Source organism: Somniosus microcephalus, unplaced genomic scaffold (genome assembly GCF_052327205.1).
Source record: "Somniosus microcephalus isolate GS21.2 unplaced genomic scaffold, FLI_Smic_1.0 unresolved_chr8, whole genome shotgun sequence".
Lineage (NCBI taxonomy): Eukaryota > Metazoa > Chordata > Chondrichthyes > Squaliformes > Somniosidae > Somniosus > Somniosus microcephalus.
The window spans coordinates 47,337,977-47,357,830 of NW_028225186.1; the positions used below are offsets into that span (position 1 = coordinate 47,337,977).

Genomic DNA, 19,854 nt, shown 5'->3' on the forward strand with positions numbered 1-19,854 from the left:
TAGCCCTGTAATGTTTTTCCTTCAAGTATTTATTCAACTGCCTTTTGAAAGTCACTATTGAATCTGCTTCCACCGCCCTTTCAGGCAGCGCATTCCAGATCACAACAACTTGCTGCTTAAAAAAAATGTTTCCTCATGTCACCTCTGGTTCTTTTGCCAATCACCATAAATCTGTGTCCTCTGGTTACCAAACCTTCTGCCAGTGGAAACACTTTCTTCTTATTTACGCTATCAAAACTATTGATAAGTTTGAAAATCTCTATCAAATCTCCTCTTAACCCTCTCTGCTCTAAGGAGAACAATCCCAGCTTCTCCAGTCTCTCCACATAATTGAATTCCCTCATCCCTGGTACCATTCTGGTAAATCTCCTCTGCACCCTCTCTAAGACTTCGACATCCTGTGTTGACTTTAACAACATAGCACTGATTTGACACGTTCCTGTGAAAGATCATTGATCATGAAGAGATTGTAAATCTCACCTACTTGCTGCTGGGGTTTGCCGATGTTGAGCTGAGACTGTAAGTGCAATGGTTTTGAAATGACAATCAGAGGGGATGTGGTTTAGACGTCACATGAATGAAATGACAGTTTCATCTTAAAAAGGAGATGTGTAAGTGAAGGCAGTCCATGAGGAGGCTGGATTGGCTCGTGTGTGTCATGGGCTGTGGTAACCCACTGTCCAAACTGCCTACTGTGGGCAGCAGCATCTGTCACAGCTGGGAGCCCCTTTCTTTATCTTTACAACTTCCCTTCTCCACCTCTCCCCTCCTGCTGACACCCATCACAACTGGTCCTCTGCTCAGCCATTGCCCACAGCCAGCAGGGCGAGTGGGCAAGAAGCCAGGCTCATTCACCCCCTCCCTAACACAGGGCCACAGACAATAATTGTAACCGCTGCCCAGGCTCAGGTCAGCTCCCTCAGCACAGGCCGGGGATGAAGCCTGGGCCTTTCCAAATGCAAGGCAGCAAGAAACAAATACTGGCCAGGAAAGGCTCAGCGAGTTCGAGAAATCTGTGCGTTTGTTTGATTGAAACCAAAACAGCTTCGAACCCAAGGATGCTTCAGACAGGTGGAGAAATTCAGTTCACTTTTTTGACACAATTCAAATCAGCAGAAGCAATGAACACGTTGAAACCGGCAAATATGAACACATCTATCACTAAGCAACAATAGATTAAGGAGCATATGGCACAGAAAAGGAATAAATGAAAGAAAGATTCAAAGAATGAAAGAAAGTACAAGGACTTGGGGTTTTATACACTGGCACTGTGTTTCTTTCTGCGCGGGACAGCAGAGGGCACAATCGGAACATCAGCCACAACAGTGCCTGAAGCATGGTTCAATAGGAACAGGAGGAGGCCATTCAGCCCCTCGAGCCATTCAAACCAGAACTGGCGGAGGCCATTCAGCCCCTCGAGCCTGTCAAACCGGAACAGGAGGAGTCCATTCAGCCCCTCGAGCCTGTCAAACCGGAAAAGGAGGAGGCCATTCAGTCCCTCGAGCCTGTCAAACCGGGACAGGAGGAGACCATTCAGCCCCTTGAGCCTGTCGAACAGGAACAGGAGGAGGACATTCAGTCCCTCGAGCCTGTTACACAGGAACAGGAGGAGGCCATTCAGCCCCTCGAGCCTGTCAAACCGGGACAGAAGGAGACCATTCAGCCCCTTGAGCCTGTCGAACAGGAACAGAAGGAGGCCATTCAGCCCCTTGAGCCTGTCAAACAGGAACAGGAGGAGGCCATTCAGCCCCTCGAGCCTGTCGAACAGGAACAGGAGGGGGCCATTCAGCCCCTCGAGCCTGTCAAACCGGAACAGGAGGAGTCCATTCAGCCCCTCGAGCCTGTCAAACCGGAAAAGGAGGAGGCCATTCAGTCCCTCGAGCCTGTCAAACCGGGACAGGAGGAGACCATTCAGCCCCTTGAGCCTGTCGAACAGGAACAGAAGGAGGCCATTCAGTCCCTCGAGCCTGTTCCACAGGAACAGGAGGAGGCCATTCAGCCCCTCGAGCCTGTCAAACAGGAACAGGAGGAGGCCATTCAGCCCCTTGAGCCTGTCAAACAGGAACAGGAGGAGGCCATTCAGCCCCTCGAGCCTGTCGAACAGGAACAGGAGGGGGCCATTCAGCCCCTGGAGCCTGTCAAACAGGAACAGGAGGAGGCCATTCAGCCCCTTGAGCCTGTCAAACAGGAAGAGGAGCAGGCTATTCAGCCCCTCGAGCCTGTCAAACAGGAACAGGAGGAGGCCATTCAGCCGCTCGAGCCTGTCAAAGCGGAACTGGAGGAGGCCATTCAGCCCCTCGAGCCTGTCAAACCGGAACAGGAGGCGGCCATTCAGCCCCTCGAGCCTGTCGAACAGGAACAGGAGGGGGCCATTCAGCCCCTCGAGCCTGTCAAACAGGAACAGGAGGCGGCCATTCAGCCCCTTGAGCCTGTCAAACAGGAGCAGGAGGAGGCCATTCAGTCCCTCGAGCCTGTTACATTGGAACAAGAGGCCATTCAGCCCCTCGAGCCTGTTACACAGGAGGAGGCCATTCAGCCCCTCGAGCCTGTTACACAGGAACAGGAGGAAGCCATTCAGCCCCTCGAGCATGTTGCACAGGAACAGGAGGAGGCCATTCAGCCCCTCAAGCCTGTTACACTGGAACAGGAGGCCATTCAGCCCCTCGAGCCTGTTACGATGGAACAGGAGGACATTCAGCCCCTCAAGCCTGTTACACAGGAACAGGTGGAGGCCATTCATTCCCTTGATCCAGTTACACAGGAACAGCTAATTTATTATTAATGTTTCATGTGATGTGTTTGCTCTGAAATAAATTGTTAAAAATGTTAACCTGCATTGGCTGGGAATCGACCCCAGGTCTCCCACGTGGCAGGCGAGAATTCTACCCCTGAACCACCAAGGCTCACAGCGACAGCAAGGCTTATTTTCCGTTAGCTACATTTATTTTTGACTTTTGCTAATAGAAGCGAGGACACTGCGGTTAAATTAAAAGCGAAATGCAGCAGATGCTGGATCTGAAATTTTTCATTAAATGTTGGAAACACTCCACAGGTCAGGGAACATTTGTGGACAGAAAAACACAGGGTTAACCTTTCAGGCCATGAACTCTCGGTAGAACTAAGATTTTGCAGCTTTGTAGGTCCCGTGTGAGATTCCTTCCAAACTTTATAAACTTTTAACTGCACAAAAATTAAAAAATTAAGAAACTAACCTTCCCTCGAAAAATAAATGGCCATACGGGGATCGAACCCGCGACCTTGGCGTTTTTCGCACCACGCTCTAACCAACTGAGATAACCGGCCCATCTGTATTGTTTTTCTATAGAACCGTCCCTGTTTCTGGTCTTTGCCAGTTAAGTCACTTTGTCTTGGAAGGCTGTAAAAGGAAGACTTGCATTTCTACAGGGCTTTCCCGACCTCAGGACATCCTAAAGTGCTTTACAGCCAATGAATACTTGTTGAACTTTTTGCATCTGTGACAGGTAGATTGGTCAGGAGGAGGTCAAGAAGGTTTTCCCCTCGTGTTGGTTCCATCACCACCTGCCGCAGGCCCAGACTGGCAGCCATGTCCTTCAGGACTCGACCAGCTCGGTCAGTAGTGCTGCTACCGAGCCACTCTTGGTGATGGGCATTGAGGTCCACACCCAGAGTACATTCTGTGCCCTTGCTGCCTTCAGTGCTTCTACCAAGTGGTGTTCAACATGGAGGAGCACTGATTCATCAGCTGAGGGAGGGTGGTAGGTGCTAATCAGCAGGAGGTTTCCTTGCCCATGATGTTCCTGTGTAACAGGCTTGAGGGGCTGAATGGCTTCCTCCTTTTCCTGCATAACAGGCTGAGTAGCCTCCTCCTGTTCCTGCATAACAGGCTCGAGGGGCTGAATGGCCTCCTCCTGTTCCTGTATGATAGGCTCGATGGGCTGAATGGCCTCTTCCTGTTTATGTGTAACATACCCGAGGAGCTGATTGGCCTCCTCCTGTTCCTTTATAACAGACTCGAAGGGCTGAATGGCCTCCTCCTGTTCCTGTATAACAGACTCAAGGGGCTGAATGGCCTCCTCCTGTTCCTGTGTAACAGGCTCAAGGGGCTGAATGGCCTCCTCCTGTTCATGTATAACGTGCTTGAGGGGCTGAAAGGCCTCCTCCTATTCCTGTGTAACCGGCTCGAGGGGATGAATGGCCTCCTCCTGTTCCTGTCTAACAGGCTTGAGGGGCTGAATGGCTTCCTCCTTTTCCTGTATAACACGCTCGACAGGCTGAATAGCCTCCTCCTGTTCCTGTATAACAGGCTCGTGTGTCTGAATTGTCTCCTCTTGTTCCTGTGTAACAGGCTTGAGGGGCTGAATGGCCTCCTCCTGTTACTGTGTAACAGGCTCGAGGGGCTGAATGGCATCCTCCTGTGCATGTATAACAGGCTCGAGGGGCTGAGTGGCCTCCTCCTGTTCATGTATAACAGGCTTGAGGGGCTGAATGGCCTCCTCCTGTTCCCGTATAACAGACTCGTGTGTCTGAATTGCCTCCTCCTGTTCCAGTGTAGCAGGCTTGAGGGACTGAATGTCCTCCTCCTGTTCATGTGTGGCAGGTTTGAGGGGCTGAATGGCCTCCTGCTGTTCCTGTGAAACAGACTCGTGGGTCTGAATTGCCTCCTCCTGTTCCTTTATAACAGACTCGTTGGTCTGAATTGCCTTCTCCTGTTCCTTTATAACTGGATCATGGGTCTGATTTACCTCCTCTTCATCCTATGTAACAGGTTCGAGGGGCTGAATGGAGTTCTACTGTTCTTTTACAGATCTTGTATCGCTGAACGGCTTCCTCCTGTCCAATGCAACAGGCTCGAGGCGTTAAAGGCCTACTCTTGTCCCTGTGTAACAGGCTCGAGGGGCTGAATGGCCTCCTCCTGTTCCTGTATAACAGGCTAAAGGGGCTGAATGGCCTCCTCCTGTTCCTGTGTGAAAGGGTCATGGGACTGAATGGTCTCCTCCTGTTCCTATGTAAAACGGCCATGGGACTGAATGGCCTCCACCTGCTCCTGTGTAACTGACTCAGGGGTTGAGAGGACTCAGAGGGAAAGTGTCAGGGCGGTCGTTTCCCTTTTCTGAATTACCGATTTACTGCAAAATGTACGGTCAGTGGAGGAACCATCGAACCCTGACCCAAAATCCGACTCTGGTGGGACTCGAACCCATAACCTTTGAATATCTTAATTTGTCGTGCCAACTAGAAGTCCAATGCGCTATTCATTGCGCCACAGAGCCAATTAAGTAAAGTTCTATTACAAAAGCAAAATAGTGTTGATGCTGGAAATCTGAAATATAAACAGATGAAATGCTGGAAACACTCTGCAGGTCAGGCAGCATTCCATGTCTGTTTAAAAGGGGTCTACTTTCAGTCCCGGATCATTCTGTGTCTGTTTAATAGGGACATGCTGTCAGTCCCGGATCATTCTGTGTCTGTTTAAAAGGGACATGCTGTCAGTCCCGGTTTATTCTGTGTCTGTTTAAAAGGGACATGCTGTCAGTCCCGGATCATTCTGTGTCTGTTTAAAAGGGACATGCTGTCAGTCCCGGATTATTCTGTGTCTGTTTAAAAGGGATGTGCTGTCAGTCCCGGATCATTCTGTGTCTGTTTAAAAGGGATGTGCTGTCAGTCCCGGATAATTCTGTGTCTGATTAAAAGGGACATGCTTTCAGTCCCGGATTATTCTGTGTCTGTTTAAAAGGGATGTGCTGTCAGTCCCGGATTATTCTGTGCCTGTTTAAAAGGGATGTACTGTCAGTCCAGGATCACTCTGTGTCTGTTTAAAAGGGATGTGCTGTCAGTCCCGGGTCATTCTGAGTCTGTTTAAAAGGGATGTGCTGTCAGTCCCGGATTATTCTGTGTCTGTTTAAAAGGGATGTACTGTCAGTCCAGGATCACTCTGTGTCTGTTTAAAAGGGATGTGCTGTCAGTCCCGGGTCATTCTGAGTCTGTTTAAAAGGGATGTGCTGTCAGCCCCGGATCATTCTGTGTCTGTTTAAAAGGGATGTGCTGTCAGTCCCGGAGTATTCTGTGTCTGTTTAAAAGGGATGTACTGTCAGTCCAGGATCACTCTGTGTCTGTTTAAAAGGGATGTGCTGTCAGTCCCGGGTCATTCTGAGTCTGTTTAAAAGGGATGTGCTGTCAGTCCCGGATCATTCTGTGTCTGTTTAAAAGGGATGTGCTGTCAGTCCCTGGTCATTCTGTATCTGTTTAAAAGGGATGTGCTGTCAGTTCCTGGTCATTCTGGGTCTCTTTAAAAGGGATGTGCTGTCAGTCCCGGACCATTCTGTGTCTGTTTAAAAGGGATGTGCTGTCAGTCCCGGATCATTCTGTGTCTGTTTAAAAGGGATGTGCTGTAAGTCCCTGGTCATTCTGTATCTGTTTAAAAGGGATGTGCTGTCAGTCCCTGGTCATTCTGGGTCTGTTTAAAAGGGATGTGCTGTCAGTCCCGGATCATTCTGTGTCTGTTTAAAAGGGATGTGCTGTAAGTCCCTGGTCATTCTGTGTCTGTTTAAAAGGGATGTGCTGTCAGTCCCGGATCATTCTGTGTCTGTTTAAAAGGGATGTGCTGTCAGTCCCGGATCATTCTGTGTCTGTTTAAAAGGGATGTGCTGTAGGTCCCTGGTCATTCTGTGTCTGTTTAAAAGGGATGTGCTGTCAGTCCCGGATCATTCTGTGTCTGATTAAAACGGGTGTTACATAATATTATCGAGTCTGCCCCACAGAAACAGTCCATTTGCACGAACTGGTCTCCACACGAGGCTCCTCCTTCTCTATTTCTCCTCACCCCCCAAATAAAACTAGAATCAGTAATGGTAACCATGAAACTTTCGGATTGTCGTAAAAACCCATCTGGTTCACTAATGTCTTTCAGGGAAAGAAATCTGCCATCCTTACCTGGTCTGGCCTTTGTGTGACTCCAGTCCCATAGCAATGAGGTTGATTCTTAACTGCCCTCTGTAATGGCCTAGCAAGCCACTCAGTTGTAACAAACCACTATGAAACAAAATATTAAAAATGAAGCTAGACGGACCACCTGGCCTGATCCATATCAGCCTCCTCCTGAGGTCCCCACCATCACAGAAGCCAGTCTTCAGCCAATTCGATTCACTCCACGTGATATCAACAAAAGGCTGAGCACACTGGATACAGCAATGGCTCTGGGCCCTGACAACACCCCGGCTATCATTCTGAAGACTTGTGCTCCAGCCAAGCTGTTCTAGTACAGCTGCAACACTGGCATCTATCCAACAATGTGGAAGACTGCCCAGGTATGTCCTGTCCACAAAAAGCAGGACAAATCCAATCCAGCCAATTACCACCCCATCAGTCTACTCTCTACTCTCAATCATCAGAAAAGTGATGGAAGGTTTCATCCACAGTGCTGTAAAGTGGCACTTACTGACGAATAACCTGCTCATTGATGCCCGGCTTGGGTTCTGCCAAGAGCACTCGGCTCCCGACTTCATTAAAACCTTGGTCCAACATGAACAAAGGAGCTGACCACCAACATCCTGGGGGTTACCATTGAACATAAATACTGTGACAACAAGAGAAGGTCAGAGGCTAGGCATTCTGCGTCGGGTGTCTCACCTCCTGACTCACCAAAGCCTTTCTACCATCTACAAGGCACAAGTAAGGAGTGTGATGGAATTCTCTCCACTTGCCTGGATGAGTGCAGCTCCAACAACACTCAAGAAGTTCGACACCATCTAGGACAATTCAGCCTGCTTGATTGGCACCCCATCCACCACCTTAAACATTCACTCCCTCCACCACCGGCGCACCGTGGCTGCAGTGCGTACCATCTACAAGATGCACTGCAGCAACTCACCAAGGCTTCTTCAGCAGCACCTGCCAAACACGCAACCTCTTCCACCGAGAAGGACAAGCGCAGCAGGCGCATGGGAACACCCCCACCTCCAAGTTCCCCTCCAAGTCACACACCATTCTCACTTAGAAGTATATTGCCGATCCTTCATCGTCGCTGGGTCAAAATCCTGGAACTCCCTCCCTAACAGCACTGTGGTAGGACCTTCACCACACGGACTGCAGCGGTTCAAGAAGGCGGCTCACCACCACCTTCTCAAGGGGCAATTAGGGATGGGCATTTAATGCTGGCCTTGCCAGAGCACCCACATCCCATAAACGAATTTAAAAAACCCTATCAGCATATCCTTCTATTCCTTTCTCCCTTCCTCTCAAATGCATCTGTAGTATTCGCCTCAACTACTGCATTCTCAGCGCTCTTTGGCCAAAGAAGTTAATCCTGAATTCCCTGCTGGATTTATCGGTGAGTATTTATGACCTGTCTTCTCTGAGCTAGTTCCTGACTCACTCACAGTAGGAAGCATTTTCGCATTGCTAATGTGCAGCTGCGATGGCCGAGTGGTTAAGGCGTTGGACTCGAAATCCAATGGGGTTTCCCTGCGCAGGTTCGAACCCTGCTCGCAGCGACTTTGATGCAAATTCTTTATTTTATTTCATCGGCTCCATGTGGTGATCACTGGCCCCGAAATTGATCAGAATTCCCTCCACTGCACTTTATTACACTGATTAACCCAAAGTTCCAATTGAAACACTAATAATTTATCGGCGTCAATTAGATATTGTGGATTTGTTGGGAACTAGTGAGCAATACACACACAAAGCAGCATCAAAAATACTAATTAATAAAGAGCCCTGCAGTGCTTGGTAGGGAATCACCTTCAGCTAGTAAGTGGGAAAACGGTTTGGTTTTATAAAACTGAACACGAATTAAAAAGTGTGTAAAAAGACCGTGGCAGAACTCGAACCTGCAATATTCTGATAACCTCAAAATTAATACCGAAGTCTGACGCGTTATCCATTAGGCCACACGAACAGTAGGAGCAATTTGTAGATCAGCGCCATCTGTGGACAGATAGACACAAGGACAACCTTCCAGTTCCTTGAGTTCTCGGCAGAACTAAGGTTTTGTAGCTTTGCTTCAAAGTATTACAGCTCCAATCTTTTCAGCAAATAGCAAAATTAAGAAACTACCCACACCATCAAAAAGTAAATGGCCCGCACGGGTATCGAACCCGCGACCTTGGCGTTATTAGCACCACGCTTTAACCTACTGAGCTAACCGGCCTGCCTGCACTCCTTTTGCTGTTAAATTCAATTTATGTTGATTTTTGGTTTTTGTCAGTTGTCAGTGCTCCGGTTTCCTCCCACAGTCCAAAGATGTGCAGGTTAGGTTGATTGGCTATGATAAATTGACCCTTAGTGTTAGGGGGATTAAATACGTGGGGTTACGGGGATAGGGTGGGATATGTGTTGGTGCAGGCGTTACGGGGATCGGGTGGGATATGTGTCGGTGCAGGCTCGATGGGCCGAAATGGCCTCTATCTGCACTGTGGGGTTTCTGTGATTCTGTGACTTCAAAGGCTGTAAAATAAAGACTCTGATTTCTACAGCGCCTTTCACCTGAGGACGTCTCAAAGCGCTTTACAGGCAATGTAGTTGTAGTTGTAGTTGTAGTCACTGTTGTAATGTAGGACAAACAGCAGCAGCCAATTTGTGCACAGCAAGCTCCCACAATGTGATAATCGAGGATCACCTGTTTTAGTGATGTTGATTTGAGGATGAATATTGGCTACAGGACACCGGGGTAAACCTCATCATCCCCTGCTCTTCTTCCAATAGTGCCATGGGATCTTTTATGTCCACCCGAGAGGGCAGAGCGGGCCTCAGTTTTGGAATTGTATTCCACCACAATCTGTAACCTTATGGACCGGCATATCCCTCACCCTACCATTAGCATCAAGACAGGGGACCAACCCTGGTTCAATGAGGAGTGTAGAAGAGCATTTCAGGAGCAGCACCAGGCGTACTGAAAATGAGCTGCCAACCTCATGAAGTTACAACACAGGACTACACACATGCTAAGCTATGGAAACAGCATGTGTAGACAGAGCGAAGCGATCCAACAGCCAAAGGATCAGATCAAAGCTCTGCAATCCTGCCACATCCAGTCGTGACGATTTTAATTTAATGTAATTTGTTCCTAGGACTTGTGCATCGCTCGCAAGGCCAGCATTAATTGCCCATCCCTAATTGCCCTTGAGAAGGTGGTAGTGAGAAGCCCTCTTGACCCGCTGCAGTCAATGAGGTGAAGGTGCTCCAATAGTACTGTTAGGGAGGTATTTCCAGGATTTTGACCTAGCGACGATGAAGTTATGGTGATATATTTTCACGTCGGGATGGTGTGTAACTTGGAGGGGAACTTGGAGGTGATGGTGTTCCCATGCACCGGCTGCCCTTATAAGAACATAAGAACATAAGAAATAGGAGCAGGAGTAGGCCATTCGGCCCCTCGAGCCTGCTCCACCATTCAATAAGGTCATGGCTGATCTGATCTTGGCCTCAACTCCACTTTTCTGCCTGTTCTTCCATAACCCTTGACTCTCCGATATTTCAACAGTCTGTCTATCTCAGCCTTGAACATAATCAATGATTCAGGCTCCACAGCTCTCTGGGGTAGATAATTCCAAAGATTCACAACCCTCTGAGAGAAGAAATTCCTCCTCATCTGCGTCTTAAATAGACAAATCCTTATTCTGAAACTATGCCACCTGATTCTAGATTCCCCCATGAGGGAAAACAACCTCTCAACATCTACCCTGTCAAGCCCCCTCAGAATCTGATATTTTTCAATAAGATCAACTCTCATTCTTCTAACCTCCAATGAGTATAGGCCCAACCTGCTCAACCTTTCCTCATAAGACAATCCCTTCATCCCAGGGATCAACCTAGAGAACCTTCTCTGAACTGTCTCCAATGCAAGTATATCCCTCCTTAAATAAGGAGAACAAAAATGTATGCAGTACTCTCGGCGTGGCCTCACCTGTACAATTGTAGCAAGACTTCCCTACTTTTATACCCCATGCCCCTTGCAATAAAGGCCAACATTCCATTTGCCTACTTAATTACTGCATGGTAACATTTTGTGTTTCATGTACGAGGACACCCAGATCCCACTTAACCGCAGCATTCTGTAGTCTCTCTCCATTTCAATAATATTTTGCTTTTCTGTTCCCTCCATGGCCTCGCCCCTCCCTATCTCTGTAATCTCCTTCAACCCCACAACCCCCTGAGATATCTGCGCTCCTCTAATCCTGCCCTCTTGAGCATCCCTGATTATAATCGCTCAACCTTCCTGTTGCCCTAAGCTTTGGAATTCCCTGCCTAAACCTGTCCACCTCTCTTTCCTCCTTTAAGATGTTCCTTATAACCTATCTCTTTGACCAAGCTTTTGGTCACCTGCCCGAATTTCTCCTTATGTGGATTGGTGTCAAATGTTTTGTCTGAAAATACTCCTGTGCAGCGCCTTGGGACGTTTTACTACGTTAATGGTGCTATGTAAATGCAAGTTGTTGTTGATGATGGTGGCAGCTGATTCGGTGATGGTCTTGCTGTTGAATGTGAAGGGGCGGTGGTTAGACTTTTGCTTGTTGGAGCTGGCCATTGCCTGGCACTTGTGTTGGCTATTGTCATGTGTGGCACACAGTGCCATATGTACAGTATTTGCCGATAGGATAGTGTATGATTGACAACTGCAGGTGTATGCTGAAAGATTAATGCAGGAAATCGTCAGGTAGAGTCTCGAAAATATAAGCTTATACACATGAACCAAACCCGATGGCTGGTTAGCTCAGTTGGTTAGAGCGTGGTGCTGATAACGCCAAGGTCGCGGGTTCAATCACCGTACGGGCCATTTGATTTTTGGTAGAGAGGGTAGTTTCTTGATTTTGTTATTTGTTGAAAAGTTTGGATGGAAACTCACACGGGACCTGTAATACTTTGAAGCAAAGCTGGAAATCCTGACTTATGACCTGCGGAGCGTTTCCAACATTAAATGAACAATTCCAGATCCATCGGGACTTCTCGTATTTCAATCAGTGAACGGTTCACAGCTGCTGATTGGTTTGGAGTGCAAAGAATAGAACTGAAATAAATACAATCCCGGGGTTTAATCGCTCATTATTAACATACCACCAGAAACAGACCGTTCGGTCCAACCAGTCCATGCCACCGTTTATGTTCCACTCGATCCTCCTCCAGTCTTTCCTCATCTAAATCTATCAGCATAACCCTCTATTCACTTCTCCCACATTTGCTTACCTAGCCTCCTCTAAAATGCATCTAAACTATTCGCTTCAACCACTCCCTGTGGTAGCGAGTTCCACATTCTCACCACTCTCTGGGTAAAGATGTTTCTGCTGAATTCCCGATTGGATTTCTTGCTGACTATCTTATATTGATGGCCTCTAGTTATGCTCTTCCCCACAAGTGGAATCATTCTCTCTGTATCCACTCTATCAAAACCTTTCATAATTTTAAAGATCTTTTAAAGTGACCTCCCTATTCTTCCTAGCATAATGAAATACGTCACACTTATTTGTGTTCAAATTCATTTGCCAATTCTATGCCAATTCTGCAAGTTTATTAATGCCCTCCTGTAACTTGTTGCAGTCCTCCCCAGTATTGACTATCCCCCCCAATTTGGTGTCATCTGCAAATTTATAAATTGTGTTTCTGATTACTAAGTCTAAATCGTTAATATAAACTGCGAACAGCAGCGGCTCCAGCTCTGATACTTGTGGAACACCACTACGCACCTTCTGCCACTGTGAATAAACTACCCGGTAGTCGGACTATCTGCCTTCTCTCCTTAAACCAGCCAACAATCCAGTCTGCTACTTCTCACCTGACTCCGGATTCTCTGACCTTGTTCATCAGTCTATTTTGGGGTACATTATCGAAGGCCTTCTGAAAATCCAGATAAATTACATCTACTGCATTACCATTGTCTACTCTCTCTGTTGGTTTGGAGTGCAAAGAATGAGACTGAAATGACATCGGCCATCTCCAGTTCCCTGCTCCCCTCACCCACTCCAACCTAACTCCCCCTGAACTTGCAGCACTCCGTTCTCTCCGATCGAAACCCTAACATTGTTATTAAACCTACTGACAAAGGTGGTGCTGTTGTTGTTTGGAGAACCGTCCTCTACCATCCGGAGGTTGAACGGCAACTCTCTGACAGCTCCTCCCACCTCCCCCTGGACCATGACCCCACTACTGAACATCAAGCAATTGTTTCCAAGACTGTCACTGACCTCAGCTCCTCTGGAAATCTTCCCCCCATGGCCGCCAACCTCTCAGTTCCTCAACACTGCACTGCCCACTTCTGCATCCTTCCCAAGATCCACAAACAGGACTGCCCTGGTTGACCAATTGTTGCGCCCTGTTCTTGCTCCACAGAACTGATTTCTTCCTATCTTCACTATATTTTTTCTCGACTTGTCCAGTCCCTTCCCACCTACATGTGCGACTTTCCAACACCCTCCGTATTTTAACAGTTTACTGTTTCCTGGCCCCAAATGTCTCCTTTTCACTCTGGATGTCCATTCCCTCTACACCTCCATCCACCACCAGGACGGCCTTAAGCGGCTCCACTTCTTCCTTGAACAGAGGCCCCACCAGTCCCCATCCACCACCGCCTTTGTCCACCTGGCTGCACTTGTTCTCACATTGTACAACTTCTCCTTTGATTCCATTCACTTCCTCCAAATTAAAGGTGTTGCTATAGATACCTGCATGGGCCCTAGCTATGCCTGCCTTTTTGTGGGATATGTGGAACATTCTTTGTTCAAGTCCTACTCAGGTCCCCTTCCTCACCTCTTTTTCCGGTACATCGATGATTGTATTGGTGCCGTTTCCTGCTCTCGCCCTGAACTAGATAATTTCTTTCACTTTGCCTCCAATTTCCACCCTTCCCTCACCTTCACATGGTCCATCTCCGACTCTTCCCTTCCCTTCCTTGACTTCTCTGTCTCCATTTCTGGGGATAGGCTATCGACCAACATCCACTATAAGCCCACTGACTCCCACAGCTACCTGGACCACACTTCCTCCCACCACGCTTGCTGTAAGGACTCATAGAAACATAGAAACATAGAGACATAGAAGATAGGAGCAGTTGTAGGCATTCGGCCCCGCGAGCCTGCTCCACCATTCAATGAGATCATGGCTGATCATCCAAATTCAGTACCCTGTCCCTGCCTTCTCCCCATATCCCTTGATCCCTTTAGCCTTAAGAAATATATCTAACTCCTTCTTGAATATATTTAATGAATTTGCCTCCACTGACTTCTGTGGTAGAGAATTCCACAGGTTCACCACTCTCTGGATGAAGTAATTCCTCCTCATCTCTGTCCTAAATGGCTTACCCCTTATCCTTAGGCTGTGACCCCTGGTTCTGGAATCCCCGGCCATCGGGAACATCCTTACTGCATCTAGTCTGTCGAGTCCTGTTAGTATTTTATAAGTATCAATGAGATCACCTCTCATTCTTCTAAACTCCAGCGAGTATAAGACCAATCAACCCAATCTCTCCTCATATGTCATTCCTGCCATCCCAGGTATCAGTCTGGTGAATCTTCACTGCTCTCACTCCATGGCAAGAACATCCTTCCTCAGATAAGGCGACCAAAACTGCACACAATGCTCAAGATGTGGTCTCACCAAGGCCCTGTACAACTGCAGCAAGACATCCTTGCTCCTGTACTCGAACCCTCTCGCTATGAAGGCCAACATACCATTTGCCTTCTTAACCGCCTGCTGCACCTGCATGCTTACCTTCAGCGACTAGTGCACAAGGACACCCAGGTCTAGTTGCACTTCCCCTTCTCCCAATCTATTGACGTTCAGATAATAATCTGCCTTCCTGTTTTTGCCACCAAAGTGGACAACCTCGCATTTATCCACATTATACTGCATCGGACATGCTTCTTCCCAATCACCCAACCTGTCCAAATCATACTGGAGTTTCTCGGCATCCTCCTCACAGCACACATGCCCACCCAGCTTTGTGTCATCTGTAAACTTGGAGATATTACATCTAGTTCCCTCGTCTAGATCATTTATATATATTGTGAATAACTGGGGTCCTAGCACCAATCCCTGCGGTACCCCACTAGTCACTGCCTGCCACTCGGAAAAAGACCCGTTTATTCCAACTCTTTGCTTCCTGTCTGCCAACCAGTTATCTATCCAAGTCAGTACCTTGCCCCCAATCCCATGTGCCTTAACTTTACACGCTAATCTCTTGTGCGGGACCTTCTCAAAAGCCTTCTGAATGTTCAAATACACCACATCCACATAGCATTTCCCCCACTACCGATGTCAGGCTTACCGGTCTATAATTCCCCGTTTTCTCTCTACCACCTTTTTTGAATAGTGGGGTAACATTAGCTACCCTCCAATCCATGGGAACTGTTCCAGAATCTATCGAATTTTTGAAGATGACCAGCAATGCATCTACTATTTCTAGGGCCACTTCCTTAAGTACACTAGGATGTAGATTATCAGTCCCTGGGGATTTATCCATTCCATTCTTTTCCATTCTCCCAGTTTCTCTGTCTCTGTTGCATCTGTTCTGATGAGGCCACCTTCCATACCAGTGCTTCCGGTATGTCTTCCATTTTCCTCAACTGAGGGTCCCCATCTACCATGGTTGACATTACACTCGACCGAGTCTGTTCCATTTCCCGCACGACTGCTCTCACCCCTTCCGCTCACTCCCAGAAACATAATAGGGTTCCCCCCTTGCCCTCACCTTTCACCCCACCCGCCTCCACATTCAACGGATCATCCTGAGCCATTTCCACCACCTCCAGCATGATCCCACCACCAAACACATCTTCCCCTCCTCCCTTTCAGCATTTCGAAGGGACCGCTCTCTCCATGACAGCCTGGTCCACTCCTCTATCACCCCAACACCCCTTCTCCTTCGCCGGGCACCATCCCATGCAAGTGCAGGAGATGCAACACCTGCCCTTTTAACTCCTTCCTTCCCATCGCCCAGGGCACCAAACACTCCTTCCAGGTGAATCAGCGATTACCTGTACTTCTTACAATTTAGTTACTGTATTCGCTGAATCTACATTGTGACACCAAATGCAGATTGGGTGACCGCTTTGCAGAACAGTCGGCAAGTGTGACCCCGAGCTTCCGGTCACCTGTCACTATAATTATCTGCTCCACTCCCTCTCTGATCTCTCCTTCCTTGGCCTGTTACACTGTTCCAATAAAGCTCTATGTAAGCTCGAGGAACAGCACCTCATCTTTCTATTAGGCACTTTACAGCATTCTGGACTTAACATTGAGTTCAACAATTTCAGACTATAAATTGGCCCCTGTATTTCTTTAATTTTTTTAATTTGTTCTCATTTTTCCTCACATGACAGTTGTTAATGTTTCTGCCATAATCATTCACACCTCATCTTGAGCCATCTTTTGTTCGTTAACTTGTCCTATTACCTCTCCTTTTGCCTTGCACCATCATCCCTTTTGTAAGTCAATCTCTCCTGCCGTCCATTCTATCACAGACATTTCCTTTGTTCTGACCTCGCCTCCACCCACCCCTGCTTAAAAATCCCTCTTCCCTAACCTTTTCCAGTTCTGACGAAGGGTTCGACCTGAAAGGTTAACTCTGTTTCTCCCTCACTCGATGCTGCCTGACCTGCTGAGTGTTTCCAGTATTCTCTGTTGTTAATGAAATGAACACAGTAACGGAGTTTAATCACTCATTATTAGGATTTGTTGAGTATATTTTTGTGTGGCCGCGTGGCCTAATGGATAAGGCGTCTGACTTCGGTGTAAATTCTGAATGCTATCAGAAGATTGCAGGTTCGAGTCCTGCCGCGGTCGTTTTACACACTTTTTAATTCGGGTTCAACTTTAGAAAACCAAACCGCGTTTCCACTCTTTTCCTTCCAAACATTGCAGGGTTCTTTATTAAATGGAATTTTTACGTGCTGTCTTATGTGAAAATTTCTCACTGATCTTTGCAAATAGTTTCAAACAAATCCACAATTTCTAATTGATGACAAATTAGTGTTTCCAATTGGAACAACAGCTTTGGGTTAATCAGTGTCATAACGTGCAGTGGAGGGAATTCTAATCAGTTTCGGGGCCAGTGATGTCCACAGGGAACCGATGAAATAAAAAAAAGAATTTGCAGTAGAATCACTGCGAGCAAGGTTCGAACCTGCGCGGGTAAACCCCATTGGATTTCAAGTCCAACACCTTAACCACTCGGCCATCGCAGCTGTGCAAATGCAACTTTTCAACAGTGAAATGACCTATGCAAACTATTAGACAACTTCCCTGCACAATATAAATGGAAGGAAGTTGTGTGTCAGCTGCACAGAGGCCTGGTTAGGTCACTGTGTACAGTTCTGCGCACTGCACCTTAGAAAGAATATATTGACCTTGGAGGATGTGCGGTGCAGATTCACGAGTGTGTTACCAGGGCTCCAAGGGTTAGGCTATGAGCAGAGATCACATAATCTAGGCTTGTATTCCCTGGAATATTGAAGATTAAGGGCAGTGATCATAGAAATACAGAAATTTACGCCAGAGAAGGAGGCCATTCGGCCCATCATGTCTTTGCCAGACGAAAAAGAGATATTTTGTCTAATCCCACTTTCCAGCTCTGGGTCCGTAGCCCTGTCGTGTACAGCACTTCAAGTACATGTCCATAGTGCTTTCTATTAATGTGATCGGTAGTGACTTCCAGATCCGCTCCACTCTCTGTGTGAAAATGGTTCTTGTCAACTCCTCTTTAATCATTTTACCAGTTACTTTAAATCTACGCCCCTGATCATTGACATTTCTGCTAAGGGAAATAGGTCCTTCCTATCCACTGTATCTTGGCCCCTCAGAATTTTATGCACCTCAATTATGTCTCCACTCCACCTCCTCTGCTCCAAAGATAACAACCCAACCCTATCCAATCTTTACTTACAGCTAAAATTTTCCAGTCCTGGCAACATCCTAGTAAATCTCCTCGGTACCCTCTCTAGTGCAATAACATCTTTCCTGTACTGTGGTGACCAAAGCTGTCTGCAGTACTCTAGCTGTGGCCTAACAAGTGTTTTATACTGTTCAAACATAACCAGACTGTTCTTGAATTCTATGCCTTGGCTAATACAAACATAGAAACATAGAAGATAGGAGCAGGAGTAGGCCGTTCGGCCCCTCGAGCCTACACCACCATTCAATGAGATCATGGCTGATCATCCAAATACAGTACCCGGTCCCTGCTTTCTCCCCATAACCGTTGATCCCTTTAGCCTTAAGAAATATATCCAACTCCTTCTTGAATATATTTAATGTATTGGCCTCTGCTGCCTTCTGTGGTAGAGAATTCCACAGGTTCAGCACTCGCTGGATGAAGAAATTCGTCCTCATCTCTGTCCTAAATGGCTTATCCCTTATCCTTAGTCTGTGACACCTGGTTCTGGATTCACCGACCATCGGGAACATCGTTCCTGCATCTAGTCAGTCCAGTCCTGTCAGAATTTTATACGTTTCAATTAGATCCCCTCTCATTCTTCTAAACCCCAGTGAGTATAAGCCCGATCGACACAATCTCCCCTCATACATCATTCCTGCCATCCCAGCTATCTGCCTGGTGAATCTTTGCAGAACTCCTTCCATGGCAAGAATGTCCTTCCTCAAATAAGGCGACCAAAACTGCACACAATACTCAAGATGTGGTCTCACCAAGGCCCTGTACAACTGCAGCAAGACATCCCTGTTCCTGTGCTCAAACCCTCTCGCTATGAAGGCCAAGATACCATTTGCCTTCTTAACCACCTGCCGCCTAATAAAGGAAAATATTCCCTCGGACTTTTTAACCAATAATAAAAACAGAAACTGCTGGAAATATTTGTTAGAACGGATTCTTTTACCCTCAGTCTGGTTCAGTAAACACTGAGTCGAACAACTGGAGAATTCAAACGATTTATTATCCGCGGAGTCTTACTCTGATATATCGACACTGACTCCTGCAAGAGTCTGCGAATCCAACAGAGCAAGCAGTTTGTCCTACAGTGTGTTACATTATTATACTTGCATTTGAGAAGACATTAACACATCGTACAGTCTGCACCAATCCCGAGCTGTGCACGTATACAGTTAATTTGATTTCCTGGCCTGGCAGTTTGAAATAAAGAAGTCACATTTTACTGAATGGGTTACAGTTAAGTAAATATCCTGGTAATGGGTTCCTGATCACCTAAACATTATGGTAATGCGTTTGCAATCACGGTAATGTGTTTTCTGATCGCCTGTTGTCTGTATACCTTCTGCACTCTGCTTTACAGTGTTTCTAACAGCAAGGTGTAACATTGTGGGCGCCAGCCATATTAGCAGCCAAAGATCAGTTTAGCCTTTTTATTTTACTTCTTGCTGCCTTCACAGTTTCTTGTTTCTATTTCTTTGACCTTGGTATTCTCAATCCCTCCTTTTATCATTCTATGATAACCAATCGTTATTCGGTTACGTCTATCTTATTTAGTCGATCAAATTCTTCATTGTCATCATACTTTACTTCCTTCATTTCACATTCCTTGGTCAGTCTTACCATTTACATCTTCGGGCTACCTATTTTTTCCAAAGCTAGCTGCATTCTTCCTAGCACACATTTCATGATTGCTAGTCCAATAAAAATACAGGCGATTGCAACTACTAGGTACATAGCCATATTTATCAACCAGTCATACCATCCTCCAAATCCCCAATCTCCCCAGTTACTTGCTTCCTTCATATTATTCATTTGTTCCCTTATCTTAGTGATAAAGCGGGTGATGTTCTTTGTCTGGTCTCGGACTCCCATAAGGCATTTACCTTTTACTATTGCACAGACACCACCTTCTCGGGCCAGCAGGTAGTCTAGGGCATATCTGTTTTGCATAGTGAATAACCTGAGTTCTGACAATTCTTTAGTGACTGCGTCGAGGGCCC

The 19,854-nt window shown here is 46.9% G+C and overlaps 6 non-coding genes across 6 annotated transcripts; 3 read left to right on the forward strand and 3 right to left on the reverse strand.

Annotated features, from left to right (window-relative positions):
- Window positions 1-3,230: 3,230 nt before the first annotated feature.
- On the reverse strand, window positions 3,231-3,303 carry trnaf-aaa (transfer RNA phenylalanine (anticodon AAA)). Its single transcript has one exon. It is a non-coding gene; the product is annotated as a tRNA-Phe (tRNA).
- A 1,855-nt stretch (window positions 3,304-5,158) lies between these two features.
- Window positions 5,159-5,252, reverse strand: trnar-ucu (transfer RNA arginine (anticodon UCU)). The gene is made up of 2 exons: window positions 5,216-5,252; window positions 5,159-5,194 (listed from the first exon to the last, which is right to left on the reverse strand). It is a non-coding gene; the product is annotated as a tRNA-Arg (tRNA).
- A 3,137-nt stretch (window positions 5,253-8,389) lies between these two features.
- trnas-cga (transfer RNA serine (anticodon CGA)) lies at window positions 8,390-8,471 on the forward strand. The gene has a single exon. It is a non-coding gene; the product is annotated as a tRNA-Ser (tRNA).
- Window positions 8,472-11,681: 3,210 nt separating this feature from the next.
- On the forward strand, window positions 11,682-11,755 carry trnai-gau (transfer RNA isoleucine (anticodon GAU)). Its single transcript has one exon. It is a non-coding gene; the product is annotated as a tRNA-Ile (tRNA).
- Window positions 11,756-16,662: 4,907 nt separating this feature from the next.
- trnar-ucg (transfer RNA arginine (anticodon UCG)) lies at window positions 16,663-16,752 on the forward strand. The gene is given in 2 exon segments: window positions 16,663-16,699; window positions 16,717-16,752. It is a non-coding gene; the product is annotated as a tRNA-Arg (tRNA).
- Window positions 16,753-17,071: 319 nt separating this feature from the next.
- Window positions 17,072-17,153, reverse strand: trnas-uga (transfer RNA serine (anticodon UGA)). The gene has a single exon. It is a non-coding gene; the product is annotated as a tRNA-Ser (tRNA).
- Window positions 17,154-19,854: the final 2,701 nt, after the last annotated feature.